Source organism: Schistocerca cancellata, chromosome 8 (genome assembly GCF_023864275.1).
Source record: "Schistocerca cancellata isolate TAMUIC-IGC-003103 chromosome 8, iqSchCanc2.1, whole genome shotgun sequence".
Lineage (NCBI taxonomy): Eukaryota > Metazoa > Arthropoda > Insecta > Orthoptera > Acrididae > Schistocerca > Schistocerca cancellata.
This window is the reverse complement of record NC_064633.1, coordinates 284,778,257-284,798,395: the sequence shown is the minus strand read 5'-3', so window position 1 is coordinate 284,798,395 and position 20,139 is coordinate 284,778,257. Positions and strand designations below refer to the sequence as shown.

Below are 20,139 nucleotides of genomic sequence, written 5' to 3'. Positions count from 1 at the left end.
AGGCATTACCTCTCACTACGGACAACACAGTGGCCGACGGCCTTCACTTAACGGCCGAGAGCAGCGGCTTTGCGTAGAGTTGTCATTGCTGAGAGAAACAGCACTGGGTGAATTAACCGCAGAAATCAATGTGGGATGTACGACGAACGTATCCGTTTGGACAGTACAGCGAAATTCGGCGTTAATGGTTTTTGGCAGTAGACGACCAACGCGAGTGCCTTTGCTAAGAGGACGACATCGCCTACGGCGCCTCTCCTTGGCTCGTGACCATATCGGTTGGATCCTAGACGACTGGAAAACCGTGGCTTGGCCAGATATGTCCAGATTTCAGTTATAACACACGATGGTATGATTCGACTGGGGCGCAGACCTCACGAAGTCATGGACCCACGTTGTCAAAAAAGCACTGTACAAGCCGCTGGTGGGTCTAATACTGTGGGTTGTGTTTACATGGAATGGACTGTGCCCTCTAGCCCAACTCAACCGTTCACTCACGGGAAATTGTTATTTTGGTCTACACTGAGACCATTTGCAACCATTTAGTGGGCTTTACCTTTCCAAATAAGATCATTTTTATGGATGACAATGCGCCATGTCACCGGGCCTAAATTATTCGATACTGGTTTGAAGAACATTCTGGACAATTCGGACGAATGATTTGACCACCCAGATCGCCGACATGCATCCAATATAGCATTTATGAGAATCTGAAGTCAGTCTGTGCACAGCTTCCTGCACTGGCAAGACTTTCGCAGTTAGGGACGGCCATAGAGGCCATGCCATGCCAAGTTATTGCTCTACGCCGGGCAAAAAGCTCCGACACGATATTTGGAGTAACCCCACGACTTTGTATAATCAGTGCAGCAGCAACTTCGTGCATTACCCGATCAGGGATTTACTCTTTTTCATTGTTCGATATCCGACGTGTTCAAAATTGATGTGACAGTGACAATAAAACGCCTGCTTCATACTGGATGAGAAATTAACGTGTTTTCCGTTTTCTGGGTTTTATAAAATTAATGAAAAACTCTCTTAATCGCAATGGTTATTTTATTTAGAATCAACGGTTTTGGCCTAGTCTTAAACCAGCTACAGAATAACACTGTAAAGGGTAGAAATCGTTCTACGCACATAAAGAAGTCAGTGACGAAGTAATTTATGCTTATTAAAATCTGAGTCGTTACCTATGAGCTGATGTGCAAAACAGTCAGCAGACTGCTGTTATGTAGATGGCCTAAGACTAGGCCGAAACCGGTCTTTTTAAATAACCATTGCGACCTAGACTGTTTTTCACTTATTTGATATAGCTTTCAAGATCGCTGTTCTCCGAAAATATTACCAAAAATAAAGTTTTGTTTTAATCAGCGGAATATCTTTAATTGATTTTGGTAATTATTGGTGATCCACGATCAGAAGTGACAATCTGTATTTGGAGACGAACTTTTATATTAACGTACCTAATTTCGAGTTGGTATTGATGACTGAGTATACAATACAGAGAGCATTGCAAAGAGCTGCTGATTACCAATGAAGGAAAGACTAATTATTAAACTTCCAATTTACTTCAGTTACTGCAAACATATTTTGGAAATTATTTATTGCTTTATAGAAAAGGAATGATTACGATTGATTGAAAAAATTTCGCAGAGAAACGTTTTAGTAGGTGTTATTAGGCGAAGTAGACCGGGTACTTTATTAGACGACTATTACGTAAATTACTTCAAATTGGGGTACTACACCAGCTATATAGGCAACGAGATCATCTTAGTGAAAGTCTAGGCTACGCTCCTCTCTGTAGCATTTTTTGATAAATGGTCTTTTGAGACTTTACAAATCTGTAACATGGTTTATTGGGAGTGTGGCCTCCGGTTGAGTAGCATTCGAGAATGGGGACTAACGGCCCGCGACGAAGGTGTAGCTGGAGTGAAAATCGTGCAGAAAGGCGTACGTCGTGCTAGAGCGTTTTGTCAATAGGACTGGTTTTAAATGTTTTATTTCAGTCTTGCGTGATTACTGTTCGAAGTGGTCGTGAATGAGTCTTACACATTCCATATAGACAATTCTCGTGATAATGTCTTGGCATCCCTAAAATAATATTTGAATACTCATTGCTAACAGCCAAGCAGCATATTAACTTAAGTGCTGTCAACGGACTTTCGACCGTGCGACATCATCTGTGCAAGAGACGGGTATAGCAGACGCATAATGGAAAAAAATTCGCAACGTGTGCAACGCCCCAATTTAAAATTTCTGCCTGTTGCACACGCCCCACATCATTACACTATGAGTGTCGAATGGAGATATATGTTCTTTCATTTCTCGATAGGTAATGACTGAGTAACCTACCTTCGTAACTGGGACTGCTCAAGCACGTTGGTGTAGCTATAATTTACTTCAGTTTCAGCACAATTGCACTGATCAAAAGAACGCGAAAAATCGTACGTAATGCGGAAGTGATCACTAGATATAACGAGGCGGGCCAACCAGTACAAAAGAAGGCGGGGAGTGTTGTACTGTTAGAGAAGCAATAAAAGCAAAACCGGTATGTCAGGATAGGTCAGTGAATTCAAATGCGGATTAGTCATTGGTTGTCACTTCAGTAACAAATTCATCAGGGACGTTTGAATCCTTCTAAAGCTGCCAAAGTCTACAGTTCATGATTTGTTTGAAGTGGAAATTCGAAGGAGGAACCACAGATAAACCAAGACCAGGTAGACCATGTACTGACGGAGATGGGCGTCGAGCATTGCTGAGGGTAGCTGTGAAATATCGCATGAAATCAGCGGAAGGAAGCACTCTTGAGTTCCAAAATGCTAACAGTAGTACAGTTAGAACAATGACAGTGCGTATGGAGTTAAAAAGAATGGGATTTAATGGTCTAGCAACTCCTCGTAGACCAGACAGTTTTGTAGTCAATGCTAAGCAGTGACTGAGGTGACTGCATCATTTTAGTTACTGCTTCACTATATTTTGATGAAGGATAAGCGATTCCTAATTCTAGTCCTTTGCATTTTACAACGTACATTCAATAGTGTTCGTTTTTATCAACTGAAGGCTGGAAACTATGTCTAGCCACGCCAACTCTTATGAACGCCTTAATTTATAAGATCTTTGCTAAAACATTGTTGGCACCCTCCTACATAGGGAGAAATGATAACGATAAAATAAGAGAAATCAGGGCTCGCACAGAAAAATTTAAGTGCTCGTTTCTCCCGCGTGCCGTTCGAGAGTGGAACGGTAGAGAGACAGCTTGAAGGTGGTTCACTGAACCCTCTGCCAGGCACTTTATTGTGAATAGCAGAGTAATCACGCAGATGTAGATACACAGCATAAGATCCAGTTTGGAAGTTGCGAAACCGATTCTGTGAGTAATCGACTTAAATACAGCTGCAGCAGATTATTGGACTTTTCATTCAGTTTTTATACACTGTATAAATAGGTCAATCAACTATGAACAACAGAGCCGGTATGAGACTGTCATGTGACGCTCCACCACTAGCTTAAGTCACGTAAATAAACTGGTGTGTAAATGTCGGGCGGCTGCATGGAAACAGCCCAGTGAGCTGGATCACATGGAGACGTGATAGAATGGCAGAAAGAAGCTATCGTGGCTGGACGTGCCCACGACTAAGTCGTGAAGCAATTTAATCGATTTTTCGGTGTATTAACACCGAATGTCCAACGTCTCTACAAGGAATGGTGAATGACCCACACTCATGTAGCATGGCGTAAGAAAAGTGGTCAGATTCTACATGGCAGGAACCGGTGACCAGCTTCGCGCCTCGTCAATGACTGCCGGTTTCAAACTCTAAGGTAATTAGCTCGGGGATTATGAAGTCGCTTCAGCTGTATTTAATGGTTAACACGAGAGAGCGCTGTAACAAATAGGTCTGAAAAGACCGCGCGCAGAATCGCAGTTTGGGTGCAGGGGTCGTTGGTCATCGAGTCCTGTGAGCTAGGAACATGGGGAAAACGTTTTTGGTTTAACATGGGTCAGCGACCATTTGTATTACCTTTAGAACTTCTGTCTTACTTTATGTTACAGTATCTCAAGCAAGGTTTGAACGACGAATCGCAACCGGTGCCCGGGCAAATTTTGCGAGGGATCAGTTCTTTTTAGTAAAATGGACTAAATTTAATGCTCAACTAACGGCACCATTTGTATGTATGTCGCTCGAATTTTACGTTCAAAAATACGCAAAAACACTTTTCTGGGACGTTTTCGAAGCGCGACATTTCTATATTCTAAAGCAAGAATTTGCATCAGTCAAAACGATTTTATTTATCAAATAATCTTTATCCATTGCCGAGATAAGATGGTTTAAAGTCCAGCTAAATGTGACAAAAATCTTTCTTATGTGAACTGAGTGCGGGGAATCTGTTTAAAGTGAATAAAAAATGCATTTTACGAAGAAATTTAAAACTTTCAAAAATATAACTTCATTTGGATTTTACGAGTAAAAAAATTTCGTGTAGTTTTATGTACCACTTCTGTGTTTCAGACTTGAGCAAGTTGGATAAAATTTGGAAGAAAGTAGACAAATACATGTAACTAATCTTCGTTCTGTTCTGTGAAAGCTTAATTCGTTGCCACGATATAACATGTTCAGAAAGACAGATCCTGTACCGGATCAGTCGCCGCCCGAGTCAACCCAGATGTACATCTGTTTCCAAGCTATGGCGATATAACGTCAAAATTATGGTAGAATAAAAGTTGAACCAGAATGAAAAATGTCTTAGCACAAAAGGGCTAATATGTCCTGGGCAGAATTAGGGACGTAAAAGACTGGCATTAGCTTTTTGACTTATCTGGCTGCTTCAAAGGCATTTAAATTTAAACATCTTGATATAGTCCCGCTGTCTCTCTCTCTCTCTCTCTCTCTCTCTCTCTCTCTCTCTCTCTCTCTCTCTTACATGTTAACCTTACTTGCCGAGCGCAGTGAAACCTCTTAGACCAACTCCCTGTCGTGTCTACAGTGAGAGTTGAGAACAAATGGATACAAATTTACGTACTTTTAGAGAATGGGGTGCATCTACTGAAGATTATCAGAGGTGGTACACGCACCATGAGCTTTGACGCGTATTGTACTGCACGCAACACAAATGCCCTGTTACATGGCATGTATTATTTTCCGTGACGCGATGCATTTTCATACATGACTTTGGAACTATTACAGATAAAAAGCGCGAATTAGATATCTTTGAAGCTGCTAGAAAAGCTAGGTCCCTTCTTTTACATCACTAACTCTTTCCAGAACACATTCGCCTTTTTTGTGCTACAACAGGAACATTTTTGATTTTATTATCAGATCACAACCGGTTTCGTGGCACTGAAAACCATTTCCTTAGGTGACATCTGCATAACAATGAGACAAGGAAGTGCAACATATAAAATGCCCACTAACATGAAAAAATTTTAAAGAACTTTTAAAAATTGTACTCACGTAACTACGTGATAAGAGCTAAGTAGCCCAGGACATGTAACCCAGCATGCCCGCATCTCGTGGTCGTGCGGTAGCGTTCTCGCTTCCCACGCCCGGGTTCCCGGGTTCGATTCCCGGCGGGGTCGGGGATTTTCTCTGCCTCGTGATGGCTGGGTGTTGTGTGCTGTCCTTAGGTTAGTTAGGTTTAAGTAGTTCTAAGTTCTAGGGGACTTATGACCACAGCAGTTGAGTTCCATAGTGCTCAGAGCCATTTGAACCATTTTGAACCCAGCATTCGTTGTTATACCCTCATTTATTATAATAGTTTTGTCTATCACTGAATCAAAAATCAGCCGGACGTAGAGATCAAAGTCCAAAATGGCTGGAGCCTGAACAGATTAAATCGCGGAAATCCACTGGTAACAGGAAGATACTTAAAAAACCGTAACTAGTTTAAAGAACAGGAGAGCTTCCAGCTAAATGACGCAACTGGCCTAAAGCGCTAGACAGTGTCCATGAAGAAAGTAGCTTGGTAGCAGAAAAAAAAAGATATAAATAAAACAAACACATTCCTCAGCGCCAATCTACGTCCATACACGGAATGCGGCGATTTACTGGGAAATACTGACACCGGGAAAGTAAACAGCCAGTCGGTCGAGGTCTCGCGCATGCGCTGGTGATGAGTCAGCACAAACGAAGAATCTTGGGGAACGCATGAATAATTAGATATGAACCAGGAATGTTGAAAGTCCGAATCAATATTTTAAAACTTTTATGGAGATGTAACAGAGACAGTTAATCCGTATTAAAATCTATCACAAATAATACCCATTCGGTGGTGTGAGACGAGGGAGCCCTACACAGGCACCAACCAACAGACCGACAAATTGGGCGTCAGTAGGCGTTTTGAAAGACCGACCGACGAATTTTTCTTGTCGGCATGTTGGGCGAGTATGACCACCCGATAGCCGATACTCCCCCACCTCCTTCACTTCAACCAATAAATTGTGCCGTGTGTAGCAATGTCGTGCCAACCGCCCGATAAAAGTTCGTCTTCTGTCACTGCTCGTGGGATTAAATGCTGTTCTAATATACATGAGAGGATGCAAGCCGGACGAAACTTTAAGGACCGATTTCGGGAAAAATTTAAAGACTGCAGATCTTTGTGGGACAAGTCGTGCGAGACGTATAGTAATACAGATGCGAGGAATGAATCACGTTTTCAAAACACACACACATAAAAAAAATAAAGGTTCAAATGGCTCTAATCACCATGGGACTTATATCTGAGATAATCAGTCCCCTAGAATTAGAACTACTTAAACCCAACTGACCTAAGGACATCACACACATCCATGCCTGAGGCAGGATTCGAACCTGCGACCGTAGCAGCCGTGTAGTTACGGACTGAAGCGCCTAGAACCGCTCGGTCACAGTGGCCGGCGAATCACCTTTTTCACTTTTTAACGAGTCCATAATGGTTTCGTGTGACACATAGAGAGAATAAAAGTCCCCCGACATTCTGTACACCCATTTTTAGGTTTTCTTTCCGATGCTTATCGGAAAGTAAAGAAAAAAAACGAAATATCGACATTCAATGGACGTTAATTAATAAAATATACATGCTTAATTATATGAGTGTTAAAAGAAACCGTCCTATATCCAAAGTAACAGAGCTTCAAACGCTAATAGAAAACACTGGTGCCTTAATTTTTCCGAAGGAGCTAACGGTGTTCACAACGGATGGGCTACATACGGTTGGCGGTAGCGTGTTTGTTGCTGTTAGAAGTACTTAATCTCGAAGCGAAATTGAAATAGATAGTTCCTGTGAGTTAATACGAGTAGAGGTTATCCTTGGCAATCAGAATAAAAAATAATTGGTCCTTTTACCGACCTCAGAATCAGATAATACAATTGCTGAAAGGTTCAAGGAAAACTTGAGTCTAATTTCGAACACGTACCCGACTCATACAGTTTTAGTTCGCGGTGACTTCAAATACTCTCGACATGCTTGGCGAAAATACATGAAGTCCGCATTCTCTGAAAATGATTTCGAGTAATTAATTCATCAGCGCACTCGAATAGTAAACGGTTGTGGAAACACACGACTTCTTAGCTACAAATAATACTGAGTTAATAACGAGCACAAAACGGATACAGGGATTACTGAACACGGGGTTGTCGTAACGAGACTGACGGCCATAACTCCCAAATCCCTCCCCCCCCCTCCCCCCCCCAAAAAAACGAAAATCGCATCTGTTCGAAAACAGATAAAAACTGACTTGACACCTTCCTGAAAGACAATTTTCACTCCTTCCGAATTAACAATGTAAGTGTAAACCAGCTGTGGCTTGAATTCAAAGGAATAGTATCGACAGAAATTCAGTGATTTATACCAAATAAATTAACAGAAGACGGAGCTCATCCTCTTTGGTACGCAAAACAGGCCAGAACACTGTTCCAGAAACACCAAAAGAAGCATGCCAAATTTAAATGAACACAAGATCCCCAAGGTGGTAATTTTTTACAGAAGCTCGGAATTAGAGGCGTACTTCAGTGAGAAATGCTAATAATAGTTTCCACAACGAAACTTTTTCTCGAAACGTGGCAGAAAATCCAAAGAGATTCTGGTCGTATGTAAAGAATGCTAGCTGCAAGGCACGACACTCTCTTCGCTGCGCGATAGCAATGGAAGTACTGTCAATGACAGTGCTGCAAACGCAGAGGTACTGAACACAGCCTTCCGAAATTCCTTCACCGAAGACGACGAAGTGAATATTTCATTCGAGTCAAAAACAGCTGCCACTATGGGTAACCTAGAAGTAGATATCCGGTCCAGATTGTATACCAAATAGGTTCCTTTCAAAGTATGCTCCAAACTTAACAGTCATATTAAACCGCTAGCTCAACGAAAGATCCACACTCAAAGACTGGAACGGTGTACAGGTCACCAGTATTCAAGGAAGATGATAGGAGTAATCCACTAAATTACAGGTCCATATCATTAACGTAGATATCTAGCAGGAGTTTGAAACATGTATTGTGGTCGAACATAATGAATTACCTCGAATAGAACGATTTATTGAAAGACCGGTTTAGAAAACATCGTTCTTGTTAAACACAACTAGCTCTTTACTCACACGAAGTGTCGAGTACTATTCACAAGGGATTTCAAATTGATCCCGCATTTCTAGATTTCCAGAAGGCTTTTGACAATGTACCTCAAAAGCGGCTTATAATCAAATCATCGTCTGAGTTACGCGACTGGATTCGTCGTTTCCTGTCAGAGAAGTCATAGTTCGTAGTAACTGACGGAAAGTCATCGAGTAAAACAGAAGTGACTTCTGGCGTTACCCAAGATAGTGTTATAGGCCTTCTGCTGTTCCTTATCTATCTAAACGATATAGGAGACAATCTGAGCAGCTTTCTCAAGTTGTTTGCAGATGATTCTGTCGTTTACCGTCTAGCAAAGTCATCAGAGGGTCAAAACCAATTGAAAAACGATCTAGGAGAGGTATATATATGGTGGGAAAATTGGCTATTTCCCCCCAAATTATGAAACGTGTGTGGTCTCACACATGAGTGCAAAAAGGAACCCGTCAAACTTTAGTTACATGATAAATCAATCACAGCTAAAGGCCGTAAATTCAACTAAACACCAAGGAATTACAATTACGAATAACTTAAATTGGAAGGAACACACAGAAAATTTTGTGGGGGAAGCTAACCAAAGAATGCGTTTCGTTGGTAGAACACTTAGAAGATGCAACAGATCTATTAAAGACACCGCTTACACTACGCCTGTCCGTCCTCTTTTGGAATACTGCTACGCGGTGTAGAATCCTTACCAGATAGGATTAATCTAGTATATATAAGAATATGCAGCCTACAGTTGCAGGTTAACTTTTTAGTTTACCTAGGTTTCAACGTTAGTAATAACGTCTTCTTCAGAACCTGCAAAAAGTTAATATTATAATGTGCTAGTAAATTATATTAGATATGGTCATCCTACAGGATGCAACGTGTAGTACTTATATAAAATATTATTTAAATGTTTGCCTAAAACAAGCCATGTCCTAAGTCAACTTTATAAAACTTGATGCATAACCATAAGGTTTTGTCACTTCTATTAAACAAGCTTTAGCAAATTCACTTTAAGCCCGTTGTATGGACCTCGTCGTGTGACTGAAGACTGCGGACCGCGAGGGCTTCACGGTCTGCCTCACAGAGGGCTGTGCGCACGCACAAGACGTATTTTTGCCATGAATTAATTTTATACTTTACTATTGTAAGTTAATTACAGTATCCAGCATGGCTATGTTTTAAATTCTACTATAGAGCCTTATAAACTGACCAGTAAATCTCGTGTGAACATCTGTAGGAAAGGTTCTGTTATTACAGAAACTGTAATGGTCACATGCATTATGAATTACTGTAAACCATATATAGGCTGGAAGCCTTCGAAGTATGCCGTACACTCCACCTCGCCTTCCGTATACGCCTCCCGTCCCCCACGCGGATCCTCTATGATCTCATTCCTTTCCCCCATCTGCTCCTATTCCTCGAACATATCCACATCCTCTACACCTCCCGCCGCCTTGATCCCCTCACCCCCTGGTTGCTCCTCTCCTCTCCCATCCCCGCCCCCTGCCACGTCTTCACTGTTGTGTCCCTCCTACCCTCCATCTCTACACCCTTCATCTCCATTCCCAAGGTGGCTTCCATCAACTCCCCCTCCCGGATGATGTCCTCTCTCCCTCCATTTATCCCTCCTATCAACTCTGCTCCTCACTCCCCCTCCTTTCCTCTGTCCTTTTCCCGGGCTCCCTCTCCCCTCCCTTCCATCCTCTTTTTTCCCCACCTCCCCTCTCTCTGACCCTTTCTCTCCCCCGAGTCCTTTTGCATTTCCCTCCTCTGCCTCCTCTCATTCCCTCTCGCGTCTGACCTCCCCCTCTCCCCCTTTATTAGTCCTCTCCCTCCTTGGTTCCCCCCTTTTTGTTTTCGTTTTTTTCCTTCCTCCCTCCTTGTTCTTCCCCCTCCTCCAGGTCCCCCCCCCCCCATCTTCCTTTGGCTCAGGAGTGTCAACTTTGTGCCGCTCTTTTCGTGCAGTGTTTTACAGTGAGTGTTTTACAGTGAGTGTTCCGTGTTGTGTTTTTTGGGAAGTGTTGCGAACAGCCATCATACTGTCGCTGGGTGTGCTTTTTATCTCTTGCGAACAGAAACCAGACTGTCGCCGTGTTTTTTTTAATTGTGTGTGTACTATGTTACTTGTCTGATTCCTGTGTCTTTTATTAACGTTGCCAACCCATTTTGCTTTCTGTTTTAACTTTCCGCATTTTTCCGCCATTTTACACTTTATGTCACCGTTTTATCGCCTGTTTTTCTTGTTTCTTTTCTTCTTCCGTTTTTAAAATAAAAGTCTGTAGGCTGTAGAGCAGCGTACTAAGCTGCTGCCAGCCCGCCCCCTTTGGGGGGGAATTGAAAATCAACAAAGAAAAAAAAATGATCGTTCAGCAAATTGCCTCTATTCGTAATTAGGTGTGCATAAATTTGTAGTTCCTCAAGCGTGTCGAGTCTATATCCCTTAACTTCATGATGTAGTAGCTCTAAGTCAAGTAAAGGTTTAGGTGTATGAGCCATTTGCACCAGATGTTCCGCAAAGGCTGGCCCCCGTGTTCCTACGCCCTTTATTGGAAGATGTTCTTTAAACCTTTCTGCTATAGCTCTGCCTATTTGACCTATGTAATAACGTGGGCAATCATCACACATAATCTTATATACGCCTGATTTCGCTGACTTATCACAGTCTTTCTCAAGGGAATGAACTAAATTTTGCTTTAAACTATTACTCGTCGAGAAGGAAATTATAAAACCTGAAGTTTACAACAGGCGCCCTATCTTGTAGGAGACATTACCTATATAAGGAACCGACAACCATTTCTTGGTCTGATCTTGCGTTTGAGTATTTGTGTTTACTAAAGTCGTCGTCCTTATTCGCGTTTTCTTATGATATAACTGTCTCACTATCTTTGGATCATAGCCATTATTCTGTGCAATACTCTCGAGAATTTGTAATTCTTTTTCGAGGTTGATATCTGACAAACGGTATAGAAATCGCCCGATGCATACTAGAATAGAAAAACGCCATTTTATGCGCTTGGGGCTGGGTTGAATCGGTCGGGATGATGATGTATGAATAAGTTGCCTTCCGGAATATGTTGAACTCATTTTAGCATCTTTAATAGTCAACGTTAAACCAAGATAATTTAGTGATCTATCAGCTGATTCCAATTCTTGTGTGAATTTTATTTTTTCATGTTGACTGTTAAACGTTACGAAAATTTGCTTTATTCCTTCTGGAGAGTTATTAACAAGTAGAAGAATGTCATCCACATATCTCGCATAAAAGATGATGTTGTTCACTAATTCCGCGTAATTTCGGAAAAAAACAATTCCAGAGAATTTATAAAAATTTCTTATATAAACAATTTCTTATATAAACAATATCAGTTGCTGTCGCTGCATAAAAATATTAAAAATTATTATCGTAGTAGATCAAGAACGTTCGAAAAATGGCAGCACGTTTCGTATTATTGAGAAATGGAGGAGAGAGTGTTACGGACATAAGAGATTTGGGATCAAAATCATTAAGACAAAGGCGTCCTTCGATGCGGGAGAACCCTATCAAGAAGTTTCAGTCACCGATTTCCTTGCCGGTCGGGATGGCCGAGCGGTTCTAGGCGCTACAGTCTGGAACTGCGCGACCACTAGGGTCGCAAGTTCGAATCTTACCTCGGGCATGGGTGTGTGTGATGTCCTTAGGTTAGTTAGGTTTAAGTAGTTTTAAGTTCTAGGGGACTGATGACATCAGAAGTTAAGTCCCGTAGTGCTCAGAGCCATTTTTCAACCAATTTCCTCCTCCGAATGCGAAAATATTTTTTTGACACCGACCTACATAGGGAGAAACGATCATCATAATAAGGGAAATGAGAGCTCACATGAAGGATGTGAGTATTCGTTCTTTCCGTGTGCTGTTCAATTGTGGAATGATAGAGAATCAGCTTCGATGAACCGTCTGCCAGGCACTTAAGGTCGATTTGCAGAGTAGCAATGTAGATGAAGGTGTAAATTTAGAAACCCTCTGTTATGAAGAGCGAAGTATGAGATTTTTTTTACAGTTCTAACACTCGCTAAATGCTTCATTTCCTATATATCTGTTGTATTTATTAGATATGTGCGCCCTCACCACGTGTAGTCTTTCTCCTTCGAATCTGACATGAGTTTCTTAAAATTACAGGTCATCGTTTATGCTACATACATAAATAAATTAATAACGTTTACATGAACGTCTTTCGTTTTTTTTTTTATTTTCCTTTACCATGCTCTATTTCTTCAGCCAACTATATATTCCGCGATCCACAGTGTCAAAAGTGTGCCGAAGATTTCAAATTTCAGGCATTGCCTCTCAACACGGACAACGCAGTGGCCGATGGCCTTCACTTAACGACTGAGAGCAGCGGCGGCCGGCCGGAGAGGCCGAGCGGTTAAAGGCGCTACAGTCTGGAACCGCACGACCGCTACGGTCGCAGGTTCGAATCCTGCCTCGGGAATGGATGTGTGTGATGTCCTTAGGTTAGTTAGGTTTAAGTAGTTCTAAGTTCTAGGGGACTTATGACCACAGCAGTTGAGTCCCATAGTGCTCAGAGCCATTTGAACCATTTTTTTGAGAGCAGCGGCGTTTGCGTAGAGTTGTCAATGCTAACAGATAACCAACACTGCGTGAAATAACCTCAAAAGTCAATATGGGATATACGACGAGTGTATCCGGTAGGACAGTGTGGCGAAATTTGACGTTACTGGGATATGGCAGCAGACGACCGACGCGAATGCCTGAAATGGAGGAGAGAGTGTTACGGACATAAGAGATTTGGGATCAAAATCATTAAGACAAAGGCGTCCTTCGATGCGGGAGAACCCTATCAAGAAGTTTCAGTCACCGATTTCCTTGCCGGCCGGGATGGCCGAGCGGTTCTAGGCGCTACAGTTGGAACTGCGCGACCACTAGGGTCGCAAGTTCGAATCTTACCTCGGGCATGGGTGTGACGACATCGCCTTCAGTGCGTCTCCTAGGCTCGTAACCGTATCGATTGGATCCTAGGTGACTGGAAAACCGTGGTCTGGTCAGATGAGTCCCGACTTGAGTTGGTAAGAGCTGATGATGGGGTTCGAGTGTGTCGTAGACCTCACGAAGCCATGGATACAAGTTCTGAACAAGGTTTGTGCAAGGTGGTGGTGGTCCATACTGGTGTGGACTGTGTTTACAATGGAATGGACTGGATTCTCGGGACTTTCGGCTACTTGGAGATCATTTGCAGGTTTGGCCACCCAGCTCGCCCGCTATGAATCCTACCGGACACTTACGGAACATAATCGAGAAGTCAATTCGTGCATAAAATCCTGCACTGGCAACACTTTCGAAATTATGGCCGGATGTAGAGGCAGCAAGGCTCAATATTTCTGCAGCAGTCTTCCGACGACTTTTTGAGTCCATGATTCGTTGAGTTGCTCCACTACGCCGGTTAAAAGGAGGAAGATTAAGTTTAACGTCCCATCGACATGGAGTTCGGACTGTGTCAAGAAAGGGAATGGAAATCGGCCATGCCCTTTTAAAGTAATCATCCTGTTATTTGCCTGCAGTGATTTGCAGAAATTACAGTATACCTCAATCCGGTTGGCCGAACGCGAGTTTGAACAGTTGTTCTGCCGAATGCGAGCCCAGTGTGATAACATTCGCACCACCTCGCTCAATAGGTCCGACATGATATTAAGAGGTATTCTCTGACTTTGTCACTGCAGCGTATATGTGTTGTGAACGTAACGTATACACTGATTTGTCGCTGTATGTTTCATCTTCCGTGTTTTTCATTTTGTTTTGTGGGAGTGCTTTAATTTAGTGTGTGCATATGTCTTCTAAAAGGAAGAGTTTTTTCTTATCGTTGGCAGACAAAACAAAAGTCCTTGAACAATGAGAAAAAGGCGTGAGTGGTAAGCTATTAGCCGAGATGTTCGCTTGGGAACATGAGCAATTTCAAGCATAAGAAAACAAGTCCTGAATTTTCAATTTTGTGTCTGTCCTTGAGAATGAAGTTGCGAGTTCGCCGAGAAAAGCAGTGAAAACAGCAGGAAACAAAGAGCTTGGAGAGGCCGTATTCAAGTGATTTTTGCAGCAGCGAGCATGGTGAAATCCTCTTTCTCATTGCGAGGATGCAAAACTTTAAGCCAAGAAAATCTTCAGTTTGTCTTCATTTACAGCGATCAATGACCTGTTATGGAATGTCGAGGCGAGGCACAGCATTGAGTTAAATTTAAGTGGCGAAAGACTATCAGTACACCCAAAGACAGTAGAATATTTTATTGAAAAATTCAAAATCGAAGCAGAATCTTATTACCCTGAATTTTTATACAACACAGAGCAGACAGGCCTTATTCGGAAACCTTTACCTGAAACAGCTTTAGCTTGTAAAAGGGAACTAGTGCTACTGGCTATAAGATTAGTAAAGACCTTTTTATTTTGCTGAAATGTGTTGAATCTACTGAAAAACACAAAATACCCTTATCTTGAAAGGAAAATCGAAAAATGTTGAAAACTTCCCGTCTTTTACAAGGATTAACCAAAGGCCTGGACCACTGCTACTTTGTTTTGCGAATGGTGCGATTCAATTTTTGTAACTGAAGTAAAAATTTCCAATAGGTCATAGAGAATGAAGAGAGTAAGGTGATGTTAATCCTGGACAGTGCACCCACCACCCACCCACCCCACAGAAAGCCTTCTTGACAGAGAAGATGGACGTTTCAAGACACTCTTTCTGCCGACAAATGTAGCGAGCTTGCTGCATCCAGTGGAACAATCGGTTATCGCGACTATGAAGCGACATTACCGAAGACAACTATTCAAGAAAATTTTGATAGGAGATGGATATGAAGAAGGCATTGTGGCTCATTACCAAACACCGAATTTAAAAGACTTCACTTAGATGGTGGCGGACGCATTTGGTGAAGACGACATTGAAAAGAGCTTGGTTTTGAACGACAAAGATGAAAAGAAGAAGCATGAAAATGAAGAAAGATAAATGGCAGAAGACCAAACATCACTTGAGAAAGTAGGAATCTTTTTGAAAATTCCTGGACGTTTCGATTGAATTGCAATAGATACAGGAGAGTAGCTTATTTGTGATTCTATGGACCCTCAATTCCAAATTCTCAATGACGATGAAAAAATCATTCATAGATAGATAAAGAGAGAGAGAGAGAGAGAAGAAACTAACGGTCAGGAGGATGACATTATCAGTGATCCAGATACGGGACCGTCAGTTGGTGAGGGGTTTGCGTGTCTCGACACTGCGCCAGCATGGATGGAGCGGTGGCCTGTGACCTTATGCAGCTACTCACCGTCAAGTGGATGCGAGACTTGGCTCCACGAAAACCATTAAAGACAGCAAAACAACTGACTGACTGGTATATTCAAGAAGTAACACAGTATGTAAGCACAGTACTTACAAAATCTAAACAACATTGTTATGTAGTTATAAAATTAATACTGCTGTAGTATGTGTACAAAAACTTTGATTTATTTAAAGGAATGACCTGTTTTTATGATCTCTTCGATTATCCTGATATTTGGTTACAAGTCATCCGAGTAATTAGAGTTCTACCATATAATGTTTTGGCTTATCAGTTTGTTTGGAACAGGAGGTGAAACGCAGCAATCAACATCTACATAAATTGGTAGTTCTGCCAAATATAGTCATCAATGACTGGTATCAGGTCGAAATGGCACACCTGAAGAGAGACTCTCTTTCTCTCCGAATGGAGGCTATTATAACGGGCATAGGTCGTTTCAGAGAGTATTAGCATCACGTCCTCAAATTTTATCCTGATTAAGGACAAAAAGCGAACAGCGCGCGTGACTGTAGAACAGGAAATATGTGTGAGAGGGTATAAGTGATACAAAAGCTTTAAGTATGAAATTGTAATTTTGTAATTTCAATAGGTGACAACAACAATTCACTCCGTAAAATCACTGCTGAAAAAGTTATAGACCCCATTTTATTCTAGTACATACATAGATCTGAAGAACTGAACGTAAAGGCAGTTCAGATGTTTCGAACGCACTAGAACTTTGCCAGAAGGATTTCTGGTACAGCTTATACTCTCCAGATAAACAGCCCTACTTTAGCGGCCAAAATTCGGACCTCTGGTGAAGAGCACGAACGAATGTGTATGCAATGTGAGTCCGAAAAAAACAGAAAATCTTTCATACACCATGTTTACGTGCCAGGTAACTGCAGAGGACGAAAATCGATCTTCGGAATCCGATTTTCATTGTCCTGTTCACAGATAAGGCCAGATTTAATTTTGTTAGCTGGATCAAATATCAGTTTTACGAGCGTCTGTTGATTTACACGAATTGTGTTTATTAGCTGTTCATAGCACATCAGTACAACGAACTTTGCAGTTAAATCTTCAGAAGGAGGAGAGAAAAATAATTCCAGAAATGATGTATAAAATCTTACCCTCGACAATTAACGCGTGAGGAACTGTTTTATTACATCCACGTGGGTTGTGCACGTTTTGGAAGAAGTGCGAAGAGGTACTTTTCGAACATTATTATACTCCAACGTTTTGGAGACTTGGGACGTCTAGACAACTTCTTAACCTGTAGAGGTTAACCTGTGTATAGAAATAGCTAACGTTTTGTCGCAGGCCACAAAGTTTCTTTAGCACTAAAAGCAAGAATGAATATGTTGTTGTTGTTGTTGTGGTCTTCAGTCATGAGACTGGTTTGGTGCAGCTGTCCATGCTACTCTATCCTGTAAAAATTCTTCATCTCTAAGTAACTACTGCAACCTACATCCTTCTGAATTTGCTTAGCTTATTCATCTCTTGGTCTCCCTCTACGATTTTTACCCTCCACGCTGCCCTCCAGTACTAAATTAGTGATCCCTTGATGCGTCAAAACATGTCCTACCAACCGATCCCTTCTTCTAGTCAAGTTGTGCCATAAAGTTCTCTTCTCCCTAACTCGATTTAGTACCTCCTATTTAGTTACTTGATCTACCCATCTAATCTTCAGCATTTTTCTGTAGCTGCACATTTCTAAGGCTTCTATTCTCTTCTTGTCTAATCTAATTATCGTCCATGTTTTACTTCCATACATGGCTACACTCCATACAAATACTTGCACAAAAGACTTCCTGACAAATCTATATTCGATGTCAACAAATTTCTCTTCTTCAGAAACGCTTTCCTTGACATAGCCAGTGTACATTTTACATTCTCTCTATTTCGACCATCATCAGTTAATTTGCTCCCTAAATAGCAAAACTCATCTACTAGTCTGAATGTCTCATTTCCTAATCTAATTCCCTCAGCATCACCTGATTTAATTCGTCTACATTCCATTATCCTCGTTTTGCTTTTGTTGATGTTAATCTTATTTCCTCCTTTCAAGACACTGTCCATTCCGTTCAACTGCTCTTCCATGTCCTATGCTGTATCTGACAAAATTACAATCTCATCGGAAACCTCAACTTTTTATTTCTTTTTCATGAATTGTGATTCCTGCTCCAAATTTTTCATTTGTTCCCTTTGCTGCTTGCTCTCTACAGATTGAATATAATCGGGGATAGGCTACAACCCTAATCTGTGACTAGGATGGATGACACAAATCCGTGAATTGTGGTTGCCTGGTGAAGAAATAAGGGACAAAACTGTTCTGGAAGTGGAAGGTCTGTCGCTAAATAAAATACCTCACGCTGTAAGTGACAAGAGAAGTAACAGTTGTCATGGAGAATGTTCCACACGATCGTCTGGCTTAACCTGTACTGGCGGGCCAAGTGCGTGGTACTGGCTCGGCGGTCGCTTTCCATAGTGTTAATCACATTTTCCTCCAAGTCTGATATCCGAGCATTTCGGGTATGTCCTTCACGGTTTTCTGCTTCGTGAAACGGCTTAGTCTCAGACAAACGGAGAAACACTGTTGCAAACATTGAGTGCTGTGGTTGTTGTCGGCGGGGATAGGTCTCCTGATTCAGCCTTGCTGCCCGCCGCTCGTTGCCATTTGCATTTCGGTAGTAAACACCGTGACAGTAAGCTCTCTGTTCGAATGGTACAACGCGTATTAGACCGCAGCCTCTGTAACAAAGTCAGGTCCATGAACAGAAACTAAATAATGTTCTCTATACCAAAATCGGAAGCAAACTAATGTTCTGCCTTGATGTACTATTCGAAGGACAGTTTCAAACCAACAGTACTCAGTTAAATCTCTAGGCAGCGTGTCCACACACGATAATTCTATTCACTGTTCTGTTTCTACTGAAGACTAACCACTGCCTATCTATCGGCCACTGTTTCTATCTCACTCGATAACTTGAAGACACGACGAACGTTCGGCAGGAACTGCCTAGTAATACTCGCGCTGAAGTACAACTTGCAACTCTCAATTTCTGTTCGTGCGCGGTTACTTTAGAGCCCTCTCCCTGATAGCGCTGTCGCTCCAGGGGGCGTGATTTTCTCGGGCTACGTGATTGGTTCGCGCGCAGCAATGTTCCTCTTGTGGACAGACGGCTACGGCTCTTCTGTTACCAGCTAACGCGAACTCTTCTTGTATGATATCTCAGTGCAACACGGGGGGAGAGGCCTGTCAGCGAGAAAAAAATTTCGTAAAAGTGTGTGTAAAGTTTGCTGGAAGTATGAAAGTGCTCTCATTCTCAAACAATGAGTGTGTACAGTGAGGTAATTTTCGCTCTGTAAGTTACGCTGCCTCACTACGAATACACAATTTCTTATTGTAAACTTGTCTTACTGTGTTAAACCTTTAAGATAAAATTATACCTCTAAATAAGTAGATTAAAACGGCATTTCACGATTTTAAATTTTGGCAATAGGTATATGAAACAACGAAAACAATTTTTTTTTTTTTTTTTTGGCCTGCAAGCCTTTAGATAAGAAACCAGCAACTGGGGTTATCCACGGTAAATCAAGAATCAGATTACTGTTGCCGGTCGGAGTGGCCGACCGGTTCTAGGCGCTAAAGTCTGGAACCGCGCGACCGCTACGGTCGCAGGTTCGAATCCTTCCTCGGGCATGGATGTGTGTGATGTCCTTAGGTTAGTTAGGTTTAAGTACTTCTAAGTTCTAGGGGACTGATGACCTCAGAAGTTAAGTCTCATAGAGCTTAGAGCCATTTGAGCCATTACTGTTAAGTTGTGTAGATTAGCAAGTTGTCTGTTGTATCTTCGAAATCATCAGATGCTGGTAACAAGTACAGTAGTACCATACGTACCACTAGAAAATACTGTCTGTTAAAAAACTAAACTCCGCCCGAACAGACCGTGAAGGCCCAACGGTACCCACTGGCCGCCGTTCCATCCTCAGCCCACAGGCGTCACTGGATGAGGATTGGGGGGGGGGGGGGGCATGTGGTCAGCACACAGCTCTCCCGGTCGAATGTCAGTTTACGAGATCGGAGCCGCTACTTCCCAATCAAGTAGTTCCTCATTTGCCTCACAAGGGCTGAGTGCACCCCGATTTCCAACAGCGCGGACAGGATGGTCACCCATCCAAGTGCTAGCCCAGCCCGACAGCGCTTCACATCGGTGATCTAACGGGAACCGATGATACCGCTGCCGCAAGGACGTCGGTTGTTATGTAAATT

General features: G+C 42.1%; 1 protein-coding gene across 1 annotated transcript in view; it reads right to left on the bottom strand.

Moving 5' to 3' along the window:
* The window catches only part of LOC126094947 (malate synthase-like), a 115,485-nt gene that overhangs the window by 11,633 nt on the left and 83,713 nt on the right, over nucleotides 1-20,139 (bottom strand). The window lies entirely within an intron of this gene.